This window comes from Cavia porcellus, unplaced genomic scaffold (genome assembly GCF_034190915.1).
Source record: "Cavia porcellus strain 051 isolate PalLab524CR breed Dunkin Hartley unplaced genomic scaffold, mCavPor4.1 scaffold_6, whole genome shotgun sequence".
Lineage (NCBI taxonomy): Eukaryota > Metazoa > Chordata > Mammalia > Rodentia > Caviidae > Cavia > Cavia porcellus.
The window spans coordinates 12373147-12385785 of record NW_026947489.1 but is presented as its reverse complement, the minus strand read 5'-3'; positions in this window follow the sequence as shown (position 1 = coordinate 12385785).

Sequence of the window (12639 nt, the reverse complement as noted above, 5' to 3'; positions counted from 1 at the left end):
GCTATATCCCCAGTCCTTCATTTATTTCAAGACAGCATCTCTGTAAATCACTAAATTTCCCAGGACGGGTTCGAAATTGGCAATCTTCCTGTCTCAGGACCAGAGAATGCTTAGAGTTCACTATGCCTGATTTAAATTTCATTTCTTTGATTACAAAGGATGTTCAACACAAAATGCCTATTCATCTGTTTTGCACTTTTTCTTAGAAGTTACATATATCACATATGTATGTAACAATTTAAACTTCTACTGTACACGATATGCTACATATGATGTTTTTCTGGAATTGCTGAGATTTTAAAATATATTATGCAAAATATTGTATGTTTTCAAGATTTAAATACATTTTAGGTATTAAATTATTGTCCATTAGAACCCTTTATCCTTGTTGATTTCTATACATTTGTACTATCAGTTATTTTGGGTATTATATTAGAAGTACCTATTTTCATAAATTTGTGAACTCATGATCCTATTTTTCTTTCTATATGGAAGTTATGTTTTTGAGTACATATGCCACGCTCTCAGTGAAAAGGTTGTTATAAATATTACTGATAGTTCTTGAGTATTATTTCTTTTGAAAAAATTCTTTACTTGTTTATCTGTTAATAGACATATTAACTTCTAAAATTTAGCTTTTATGAATTGTGCTGCTATAAACATGAATTTTTTTAACCTCTTTAAGGAAGACACCTAGCATTAGAATAACCTAAGTCAAGTGGAATTTCTAGTTTTAGTTCTTTGAAAAATCTTCATACTGTTCTTTTTTTTACCCTGCAGCCTCACCAGTACTTATCATTTGATTTTTTCATGATAGACATTCTTTATAGGGCAAAACGAAATTTCAATTTTTATGAGACCAGAATATTAAGTGGAATAAATCAGACTCAGAAGCTTAAATTTCACAAGTTTTTTCTTATGTGAAAAACTTAAAATATAAATCAAGAGAAAAATAAATGATACATAACAGAAGGTAGACAGATAGGACTTTGGGGGGGAGATCAAAAGATGGTGGGAAGGGAGAAGAGGATGAAAAGAATTGAGCTGTGTTATATCCAAGCACCAGCTCCACACAAAGAAAGTAATCATTATGTAATGCAAACATGTGCTGATAAAAACCAACTGAAAAATGTTTGTTTCATGGATTTAACAATTTTAGCTGGCAGTATTTACTACCAGCCCACTAAAAATGTTATAGTAGACTCATCAGTCATTTCCTTGCTGTTGAAAAGGTACAGTCCACTTAAATAAAAGCTATTTTACTATCTATGATTTTCTCTCTGAGTATTCTTAAATTTAGTTTTATACTTTACTACAATGTTTCTGGGTATAGAATCCTATTTGTTTTGCCTGGCATTTACTAGAGTGCAAAACTGAAGATTCATGGGTTTAAGCAATTATGACAAATTTTCAAATAAAGTTTCCTTGTTTTTTTTTCTCATTTTCTGCACTATTTCAAGACCTAGGAATATGCATACATTTTAGTATTACATTCTCTTTCATATCAGCAAATTGACTTCAGATTTTGCCTTTTTTATGCAGAATTATTGGTAACTTCTTCAGAAAATCTTCCAACTTAGTTTTGCCAGCTTCTATTGTTTTTAACAAATACATATATTAGTCATTGAAATTCTAATATCAATTATTATGCTATTTATTTCTCAAAAATTTCTCTTTTTATCTGCAGGGTCATTTTGATAGTTATTTCCCCTAAATCTATATTTTTTCTCAATTTAATATGCATTAAATATAATTCTTTGAAGCATAAATTTCAAAATTATAATTATTAATGCTATTACAGATATAGTTTTGTTCACAAATGTCTCTGCTGGGTCCAATCTGTGATGGCTTTCAGTATTAGGATTTTATTACGAGGCTTCGTTTGCCAGATCTGCTATATGAGATTTTGACAGCTGCTTTGATGGTGCATTCTTCACAGGAAAATTTGTATTGTCTCACACAGGTATGAAGGGCACCAGAAATCTGCTCCATTTTAAATCACTATTTTTGTTTCCTTTTTTGTGCAGTGTTAAGAGTCATAAACAAGCTTATAAAATCAGTGTTCATGAGGACAGGCATTGGTCATGTTTTTGCTATTACTTTGGTCTTCTATTTAGAGACATCACATATTGGTATCTAGACTGTCTTGTACTGTTGTTTTCTTTAGTTTAATCTTTCTTTGGTGCTATAACCAGGCCTAACATACTAACTTTACATAGGATCTGCAGTCACTAACTGTGGTGCATTGTCTGTGCCCATTCCTGGCTACTGATGCTCTGATCTTTTTTAAATCTTCAGTGTGATAAATTTTTGTTAGCTTTTTACTTTTAGCTATGTGTCTTACTCAGCTGTGACATTGTATTTATTCTACGTTCATTCAGGCTTATCTTTTGATTTTAAATATTAAAAATAAAGAACTTTAATGGATTTTATTTTAAGTGTCTAGGGTTCAGTATCAGCATCTTTTAAAGTTTGATTTTTCCCCCATAAGTTTGATGCACACTAGTTATTTTTAGATTTTTTTCTCTTAGAAACAAAAACTTTTAAAAATTTAAAGGAAAAGAGTACTTTTAGCTCATAGAAATGTAAGAAAAATTAATACAAGAAAACACAGTACTTTAAGTTTACAGGTAAGTTTGAAATTTTAGTAGTTATTATATGGGGACAGAATTCCCTAAGTGTGCACCATCTTTGGGAATCTAGGAAAATGTGAACTGATACACAGAGGATAAAAGCAAAGGGCCCACAAGGATCCCTCCTGTCCCCTTGTGAAACTAGAGCTACGAGTGGGAAAAGCCAGTGATAAAGAGTGAAAAGGATTGAAACATGCTGTGGATCTGTACAAATCTTCCAAAACAGCACCCTCTAGTCTGTACAGCCAGAGTAAGAAGGGTACAGCCTGGAAAGGTGACAGGCAGCTTTCAGAGAGAGAGAGAGAGAGAGAGAGAGAGAGAGAGAGAGAGAGAGAGAGCCTTCAGAATGGATAAGAATGAATGCTGTGTCACTCAGACTCTGACTTTCATAATGGAGAGTTCTAGAACACAGCCAAATCATTCAATTTTTCTAAGAATCAACGTCTTATAGGTATAATGGTGACAGAAATGTTTTGTACCAAACATGAAATCCGGAATTAAAATTCCGTTATTATACACTAAGTCATACTCTGATGTAAATTAAATATATTTGCTTGTACCGTATTATTAGCTAGGCCTGTCTTAACAAACATTTTAAAATTAATGAAGGCTTAATTCAATGAAGTTCACCATTTTGGTAAATTCGTGAATGTTATGCTACCATCATTACTGGTCCTTCTGCAGTCAGGTGAATGAAAACTCGTGTGTAGACAACGTTACATTCACTTGTGTAACTTTACCACCAAAATGGTATTTCAGCCCACCTGTAATTTGTACTTATAAAATTGCATTTATTGTTTTTAAGAGATATGAAAACTTTCTTATTTAATTAAGCATGGATTTGCTATGTTAATTTGTAAAATAATTTAGTAAACTAAAATAGCCTATGGCATCTGTGATATAGTAAGTATAACTGTGTATAAAATATATATTGCTCATGATATTTTTATGATTACAAATACAACATATCTAACACTAGAGAAACAGAAATTTTCATATTTATTTATTTTATATTCCATTGTGAATTTTAGTTACTACATACATTAACTATATTGTACTTTTTGTATATGGACCAAGACAATTCTTCTTCAGACTATGAACCCAACACAAGTCAAAAAATTGGACATCTGTGATTAGGTTTTCTTGAAGTGTAATTCTAAAATTGATTGTGGCTAGCAACGTACAAATTTTTCTCATGTTTGGTAAAATTTATTCTTAATTATTTTGTTTTTCTAGGTATTTTTTAAAATGATACTGCTTTTTAAGTTTCATTTTTAGATGTTCTTTAGTGATATATAGAAACATAATTTATATTTATGTTTATCTTGAACTTCAAAACTTTTCTGAATACATGTATCAGTTTTAGTAGCTAATGATATGAAAAAGCTTTTTAACACGTTGAGATCCCAGTTGTTGATTTTTTGAAGTACTTCCCATGTGGTGTGGGTTTTGTTCATGAACTCTCTCCCCACTCTTGTGTCTTTAAGATTTCTACCTACTTTGTCTTCCAGTAGATTGTTTCTGTTTTAACATTTAGATCTTTGTTTCTCTTTGACTTTAGTGCATGGTGATAGACATGGGTCTAGTTTTAGTCTTTGGCATTTAGAAAGTTTTCCCAGCATAATTTATTTAAGAGGCTGTCTTTTTCCGGTGAACTTGTTTGGCTCTTCTGTCAAAGATAAGTTGGCTGAGTGTGATTGTAGTTGTGTCTGCATCTTTTATTCTGTTTCATTGAAACTTAGTTTTCTTTTTTTTTTCTTTTGCCAAAACTATGTTGTTTTTATTACAGTACCTTTTATAGTATAATTTCAAGTCAAGGATTGTAATTCCTCCTATCTTGCCTCTGTTGTCTGAGATTGACCTTACTATTCTAGGTCTCTTCTGGTTCCAGACGAATTTTAGAATGTTTTGTCTATATCTGTGAGGTATGTAAATTGTATTTAATAGGAGTTTCATAAAATATGTACAAAATTTTGGGAGTATAGCTATATTCTCTATGTTGGTTCTTTCTAACCATGAGCAAACGAATCCTTTCCATTTTTCTAAAAAATCTTCAAATTTTTCAGGGTATTGTAATTTTAAATGTAAAAATCTTTTACTTCCTTTGTTAGATTGATTCCTAAGTATTTGATATCTTTGGATGCTATTGTGAAGGTTGTGGTTTCCCTAATTTTCTCTTTGTGAGGTTTTAGTTTGTATGTGGAATGCTATTGATTTTTGGGTGTTGAATCTGTATTTAGCTATGCTACTGAATCTGGTTATTAAGTCTAGAAGTCTTTTGTTAGAGTTTCTGGAATCTTCTATGTAGAGTATCATATCATCTGTGAATAATGATAATTTCACTTCTTCCTTTCCGATCCTTATAACTTTTATTTCTATCTCTTTTCCAGTTGCTCTGGCTAATGTATTCTGAACTATATTGAATAGGACTGATGATACTGGACATCCTTGCCTTGTTTCTGATTTTAGATTGACAGCTTTCAATTTTTGTCCACTTAGTATTATCCTGGATGTTGGTTTGTTATAGATGGCTTTTATCAGATTGAGGTAATGACTGTCTATTTTAATTCTCTGGAGGGTTTTTTTTTAATTATGAATGTATGTTGTCATTTATTAAAAGATTTTTCTGCATCTATTGAAATAATCCTATAACTTTTGTCTTTGGCTCTGTTGTATTATGTTTATTTACTTGGGTTGAACCATTGCTGCATTCCTGGGATGATTCCCACTTGATCATAGTGATAATGTGCTTGAAGATTTGCTGCATTGTTTGCTAGTATCATACAGAGGATTTCTGCACCTGTTTTCATTAGGCATATTGGCCGGTAGTTCTTGCTTTTAGTTGGGTCTTTCTCCTGTTTTGGTATCAGGGTAGTACTTGCATCCACAAGTGAGTTAGGGATAATTACTTTCCTTTCAATTTCATTAAAGAGTTTGAGTAGTAGTAGTCTTAAATCTTCTCTAAATTTCTCATAAAATTCAGCTGTGAATTTGCCTGGATATGGGCTTTTCTTTGTTGGTAAATTTGTAATTGTTTTCAATTTCATTAACATATTAATTTTATATCTTCTTGATCCATCTATGATAATTCATGTTTCTATGAATCTGTCCATTTCTTCTGTGTTTTCTATTCTGTGAGAACAAGGATTGTTATAATGTCCTCTTGAAAATTTCCCCTAACAAGAATGTAGTGACCTTCTTTATCTCTTTTGACTTTTTGTGGTTTGAAGTTCATGTTATCTGCAAAGAGAGTAAGTATCTCTGCTTTTTTCTGAGTTCCTATGGTACAATGTTGTTTTTTTAATTTGACTTCCAGTCTATGTATTTTATCTTGAGTTAAATGTGTTTCTTGTATATAGCATATTATTGGATTTTATTCCTTGATCCACCCTGCCAATCTATATCTTTTGATGGGTGAATTGAGGCCATTTACATTAATGGTTGCAACTGACATGTATTGGATTAACTTTGTCCTGTTATATTTCTGCTGTAAGTGCTCTACTTGACCCCTATGTTTAATTGCTTGCCCGCCCTGCCTAGTGGTTTCTTTTTGTTGTTGTTTTTGGAATCATGGTTATTTTTATGTCTTTATAGGATATCTTTCAACACTCTTTGTAAGACTGGTTTGATGGTCATGATTTTCCTTAGTTGTTCCTTGTTGTGGGAGTATCTTATTTCTCTATTAATTTTGAAAGATAGTTTAACAGGTTACATCAATCTGGGTTGGAAGTTTTTCACTGTTGGGACCTGAAACACTTCAAACTTTTCTTGACTTGACTTGTGTTGAGAAGTTTGTTGTGATTCTGGTGGTTTTTCCTTTATAGGTGATCTGTTTCTTTTCTCTAACAAGTTGTAATATTCTGTCCTTGTGCTAAATTTCTGAATTCTTGATTATTATATGTCTGTGTGTAGATTCATTTTGGTTATGGCCAACTGGAACTCTATCTGACTCACTTATGTGTATGTCAGGTCCTTTTCCCATACTTGATAAATGTTCTGCTATTACTTTTGCATTAGTCTTTATGTTATTTGTATTGACACCTGCTTTTTCTTTGAAATCTATCAGTCTTATGTTGTTTTTCTTCACATCATCTTGCAGCTGTCAAATTGTTATTTACTCGCTCTTGTTTTTAGAGAAAAAAGCAAAACAGGAAAAAGAGCAGAAACAATACAGAATTTCAAAAAACTAACAGTAAAAATAACTAGTCAAAAATAACAATCAGAAGTCACAAGTTGATAAATTATATATTGTTATCTTAGAAGTATTGGTTCAAATTTTAAAAATGGGCAATCAAACAATGACAGTACAAACTACTAAGCTTTTGTTAGTTCATCAAACAGAATGGTTCATCGTTTTTAAGAGATCTTTTCTTTCACAATAGCTAAATGTAATCTAGTCTTCAAGTACCAAAAGTCTATCTTCAATTTTGTTGAAGTGGGTTCTGGTAGCTTTAAGTGAAATTTTTAGTTTCCTGGATATCTCATTGACTCTGTTTTGCGCATTCTAATTCTGTCCTATATTTTTCTTTTAAGGTTTCCATCATTTTATTATGCTCCTCAGTTGTTTTCTATGTCTTCTTTAGATATATTCAACATTATGGTTGTCGTTTCTATTCTTTTTTTACCTTACAGATTATTTCTGATCTGATTTCCTTTACAGCCTAATGAAGTTGTTTCTTTACTTCTGTTGTTATCATTTCAGAAATTCCAGGTGTGTGACTTCCAAATGTTTCTGTGTCTATGTATCCTAGACCTGTTCTATGTGGGCTTAAGGTGTGAGAATGCATTTTGCTGATTCATCTTTATGAATTCTATTTATAAAAAATTATTTTATTTTCTGTGAGAATCCTCATGAATATTGGTGGTAGCAACGTTTCTAGTAACAAGGCTTCTCTAGGAAAAGTCTTTCTTCAGAATTATCTTCTGTGGGTAGGAGATTCTTGGTTTGTCCCCATCCCAAGATGCTACCTTTTTTCCAATTAATTGAGAGTGGAGTGTTGTTTTCTTTTTAGTTCAGTCCCCAGGCTTTTGGTGTAGGGCCCTCATGGTGTTAACACACCAGAGCTTTCCAATATTGTTACACAAGGGTGAACTGCTGTTTACAACAGGTATGACACCGTGAATACCACAGTGCAATTAGCAATAATGATAGCATCATGCATAGTTTAGAAATTGACAAGCTAATGTAGCTATTGATTTTGTATTTTAAACCATAGGAACAAAGTCTATAGTTGCATAGCACAGCAAATCATAAATTAAGGGAGTGTGTGTGTGTGTGTGTGTGTGTGTGTGTGTGTGTGTGAAGCATTTCTCCTTCTTAAAGACAATTTACCTTAATTTTCTCTGGATGAGCTAGTTTCTTTGTCCCTTGTGCTTCCCATGCTGGCTGTCCATCCCACAGTGTAGGGGAAAGAGCTAGGCTCCTGGATTCCACCAGATCGAGATTCCTAGGGTGGCTGAGACATGATCGGTTGTTTTTGTCCCTCCTATGTGGCTCACTAAGTTTCAGATCTAGATTTTTTTTATCTCATCTGTTTCCATAGAATGGAAACAGGCAGAGTCTAAGTTTCATGTGTGTGTGTTTAATTACAATAGAAAATGAGTTCAAAGTCTCTCCTCATTTTTTCATGTGCAAGCTAGAAAAATGGTTGTGAAGGAATAGAACTTGAAGAATGAAAATGAGGATATATGAGAAGATTCAGATGTCTTAAAGTTTGGAGTCCAAAAGAATCCTTAACCTTTTGTGTGCTCTCATGCTGACATGCAGATGGTGTAGTTATTACTGCAACTTAGTATTGAAGTTGCAGAACATTATATGATAATATCAAATAAATTCAAATCTTCATTAGACCTTAGATCAATCGGACAATGATTGAAAAAGAATAGAATTAAGTGAGCGTGTATGGAGGTGATTCAGAGGTCTCACCTCAGAAAGTCCCATGCAATCGAGAACATCCCTTCTCTATTTTTTTTTGGTGAACCTCTTTCACACTGACATTATATCATCTTAAGTAACCCTGTAAGACATTTTACTTAAAAGCAGATCATGCTCTTTTGTCATCTACTCTGAGCTTTCCTAAAACTTCATTGTCTTCTAAAAGTTATCTAAAAGTATGTTACAGAATCTCCTGGAGCAAATTACAAAAACCTTAAGAATGTGTTCACATTGGAAGAATACTTTATTTACACATATATGTATAATGTGTAATTCTTAATTATTTACATATATGTGTATAAATGTATATATTCATATATGAATATTTATAGCTTTACTAATTGCTATTTGTCTTAATTTTGTAAATGTATTTAGGAATGGATCTGAGCTTATTTGTAAATAAAGTAGGATCATAACTTTTGATTTTACTGTTTTGATTGTTATGGTTTCTATATGTTGGTTGGATTTCCTGGGTGGTATTTTAATTGTTTACTTGGATGGATGCCTACAATCTGAAATCTGGGATTCAAAGTTGGCTTGCACTTAAAAGAAAGAAAACGGTCAAAATGCCAGAAAATTCTCAGTGTGTAAATGGAGGAAGCCACAAAGACGTCGGGGTTATTAGGATGAGTGCATTTACCATGTGCTGTTTCACATCATTTCTAACTATACTCCATGAGAAAGTGCAGAAACACCGCACTGAGACAGGGAGGAAAACAGTGTGATGAGAGCACCAACATCTGTGAAAAATTCTTGCTGGTAACGTGTTTAGGCTTCAAAATGCTTGTGAGACAGTGCCCTTGCAATAGGTTCCTGGATTTGAGGTGTATCACAGAGGAGCAAAAGCAAAGCCATCACACTCAATCTACAGAATTAGAAAGCCTGCATGGGGTAACCAGAACTTCAGGGTCTTTGCCCCTGGATAAGGATCATGAGATTGCCTGAGACAAAACAAGCAAAAAGTTGCTACAAGTTTTCCTAACTGATATTTACAAATGTTCATATATTATGGATAAGATGGGAGAGGGGTCAGTATTACAGTATTATATCTGGTGAATTTATACCATAGTTGAGCAGTTGAGCATATATATATTTAAAATATATATATTTATAAATATATATATATATAATTTTGTTATCTTAAATCTAATTCCAATACCTAAGTTAGATCCTAGACTCATAACCCTAGAATGAAATGGAAGGAAATAGACAATAATGCCATTGGACAAGGTAGCAATATTAAATATCAAGGAAAATATTCACATCTTCTGTGAATTATCAGATGCTAAGTCAATGCTATTATCACTGTGAAACCCAGAATATCACTGGGGCATTGGATAGAATGAAGGCTCCTGGATGACAGACAATAAATAAGTATTTGGCTCAATGGACCAAATGCTATACAATTTTGTTTTCCTACTTAAATATTTACTTGAAATTTAGTACTTTGTATTTGATTCATACACACACACATCAAGCACATGCATGTGCATTCCTTAACACTTGCATGAGCTGCTGCATGTATATGGATCTAGGGAAATCCCTACTACTTTTGGTGAATCATATACTAAATTTCATTATGGTAACTTTGCTTTTTGAATCTTCTCATCATTACTGAAATAGTAAGTTAAAAGCAATATTCTACCCCTAAGGGAATCTTTTCCTTCACAGAAAAATTAGTATTCCCATCAACAACTCTAGGAGTAGTAGCCCTGTAATTGTAGAAGTGCAGAAAATTTAGGACCTTGAAAAGTGGGAGAGAATTATTTTACAAAGAATTATACTTAATTCCAGCTGAAACTTCTGTTTCAGATATAGTTGCTTTGCTGGAGAAATTGAGCACATTCGCTGGTACATGGGACACATATGTGGAGTTAGGAATAGTTTTTCCCTTTATCTCAAAAATCAGCAGCCATTCACCTAAAGAACATAGAATTATACCCTCTTTGCCTTTTTTCTTAACTTTAAATGTTTAAATTTCTAGGGCCTTCCACGGTCTCATAATTCCAAAGGATATAACCTTGATCTGTTAGAAAGATAGCATCGTGTTGCTAGTACCAGGAGGGAAAGAACAAACAGACATCTGAAATGCCTTGGCAGGACATTGACAGCTTACAGAGTTGGGGACAAATTTCCTAAAAGTTCGATGACATGGCACCACAGTGAATATTCTGGTAATCCACTAATACATAGCCTTTGAAGATATTTCCTTAAAGGGAAGGTGAATGAATGTCATTGTTTCTTAACAGTGAAGAGCAATAGGCTTGGAATGACTTGTATTGTAGAAGTAAAATATATCCTGAATGACTTTTCTGTTTCTCTTAATTATAGAATCTTCAAATAGAAATGGGATCCAAAATGAGTGAGTATCTCTAGGGACTTCAGGGAACATATTTACGGTTTTTAGTTTTTATAGCTCAGGACATCTAATTACGCTTGATATATTTGTGACCATTTGGGGTGAAATTTCTAGTCTCGAATCAAAGCTACTTTCTTTTAAAAGTTGTTTTTGCTATTAATTTCTCATGGTGATTAATTTTCTGATCATGAGAGTCATCTAATCATGTCACTTGCACCAAATTTCTTATCTGAAAATTGCACACGGTTGATCCATCGTACCAACCCTCCATCATAAAACAGAGATCATTCAACACTGAATGAGAACCAGCATGCTGAAGAAGCACAAGACTAGTATCCTAACTTTCTTATTTCTGCTTTATATCTACAAAATTACATGTGTAAGCTGTGAATGAATTTTCATGATTCTGCATGATATACCGGCAATGTAGGTCTTCAGAGAGGATGAATAAGAAGTTAAATTTTGCATTTTTGTTGCCCTTCTTCATACTAGAATAAGTCAATATAAAGAGGCAACTTAAAACTCAGGATACGTAGTGTCTTTATGTTGGCAGCCCCAAACTCAGCTAATGGTGCAGACATGTTGTTAAACACCAAGAAATCTCAACGAGGACAGTTTACTTTCTCCAGAAGGGTTTGCTAGTCCCGGAAGGTAGCAAGCACACAGAGAGGCAGCAACAGGCTCTTTTTATATCCTAATGCATAAGAGGGAGCTGGACTTTCTACCTTCTGGCTAGGTGGAAGGTTCACACTCTCTTCCCATTGGCCAGTCTAGACGTTTGTGAGAGGAGAACTTGAAGGGTTGGTGCTGGGCAAGGTTGCTAAGAAGAGTTGGAGGCACGGGGACCAAATGTCCTGAGTGCGCCTAGCCTATCAGGTAGTACTTTGTAACTAGAACAAGTGTGATGCTCGTGTGAGGAATGGAAAAGGGCACCGTAGGGTGAACTAGAACTTAAAATGAAGGCGCTCCAGTTTGTATCATTTAATCGAAAAAACAAAGTCACAGTTTCTCCCTCTCAAGGGTCTAGTGCTTTGTCCATGTAGTCAGGGGAATGAGAGACAAGCTTAGAAAGCAATAACAAGGGATTTAAGGATGAGCCCTGTAGTAGTCTGAAAAAACTGAGAGTGAGCTTATTTGGAATACTTTAGGCTACACCCCCAGAAGAGGAGATGCTGAATAATCTCAAGTGATTTCCTAGATGTATGTTTTCCTCGTGCTAACTATGTAATATTTTACATAGCCATGGAACAAAGTGTACTCTCAGGACAAGCTTGCCATCATGGACTTTGTCACTCCTGAGTTGATTGAAGCCACTCCTAGGAAAGAAAGTTCCACTTACAGTTCAGCGTGTGACACCGAAGTCCAAACATATATTGCATCTGGATCACCAGCAAGGTATCTGTTAACTGAATAATAACTTTGATACTCCTTTAAAATGGAGCTTACATATTTTTCCCATGTAGAGTAGATATTGAATATGGTTTGGGACTTTTTTGTTGTTGTTTTTACCCTTCAAGTGTATTCCTTCAAGAATCAATCCATTGAATTATAAGCTAACATTGTTACTGGGTATTTTCAACCTCTGTGATGCTGGATAAAAGGAAATGATGGGGTTTTTAGTGATGGCTGGTGTGACTGTTGTTGGCTGTGAAAGAGAATTTGGGATTTTAGTTACAATGAAGAAGAAGGAATATAATTGGAACCCATGTCTT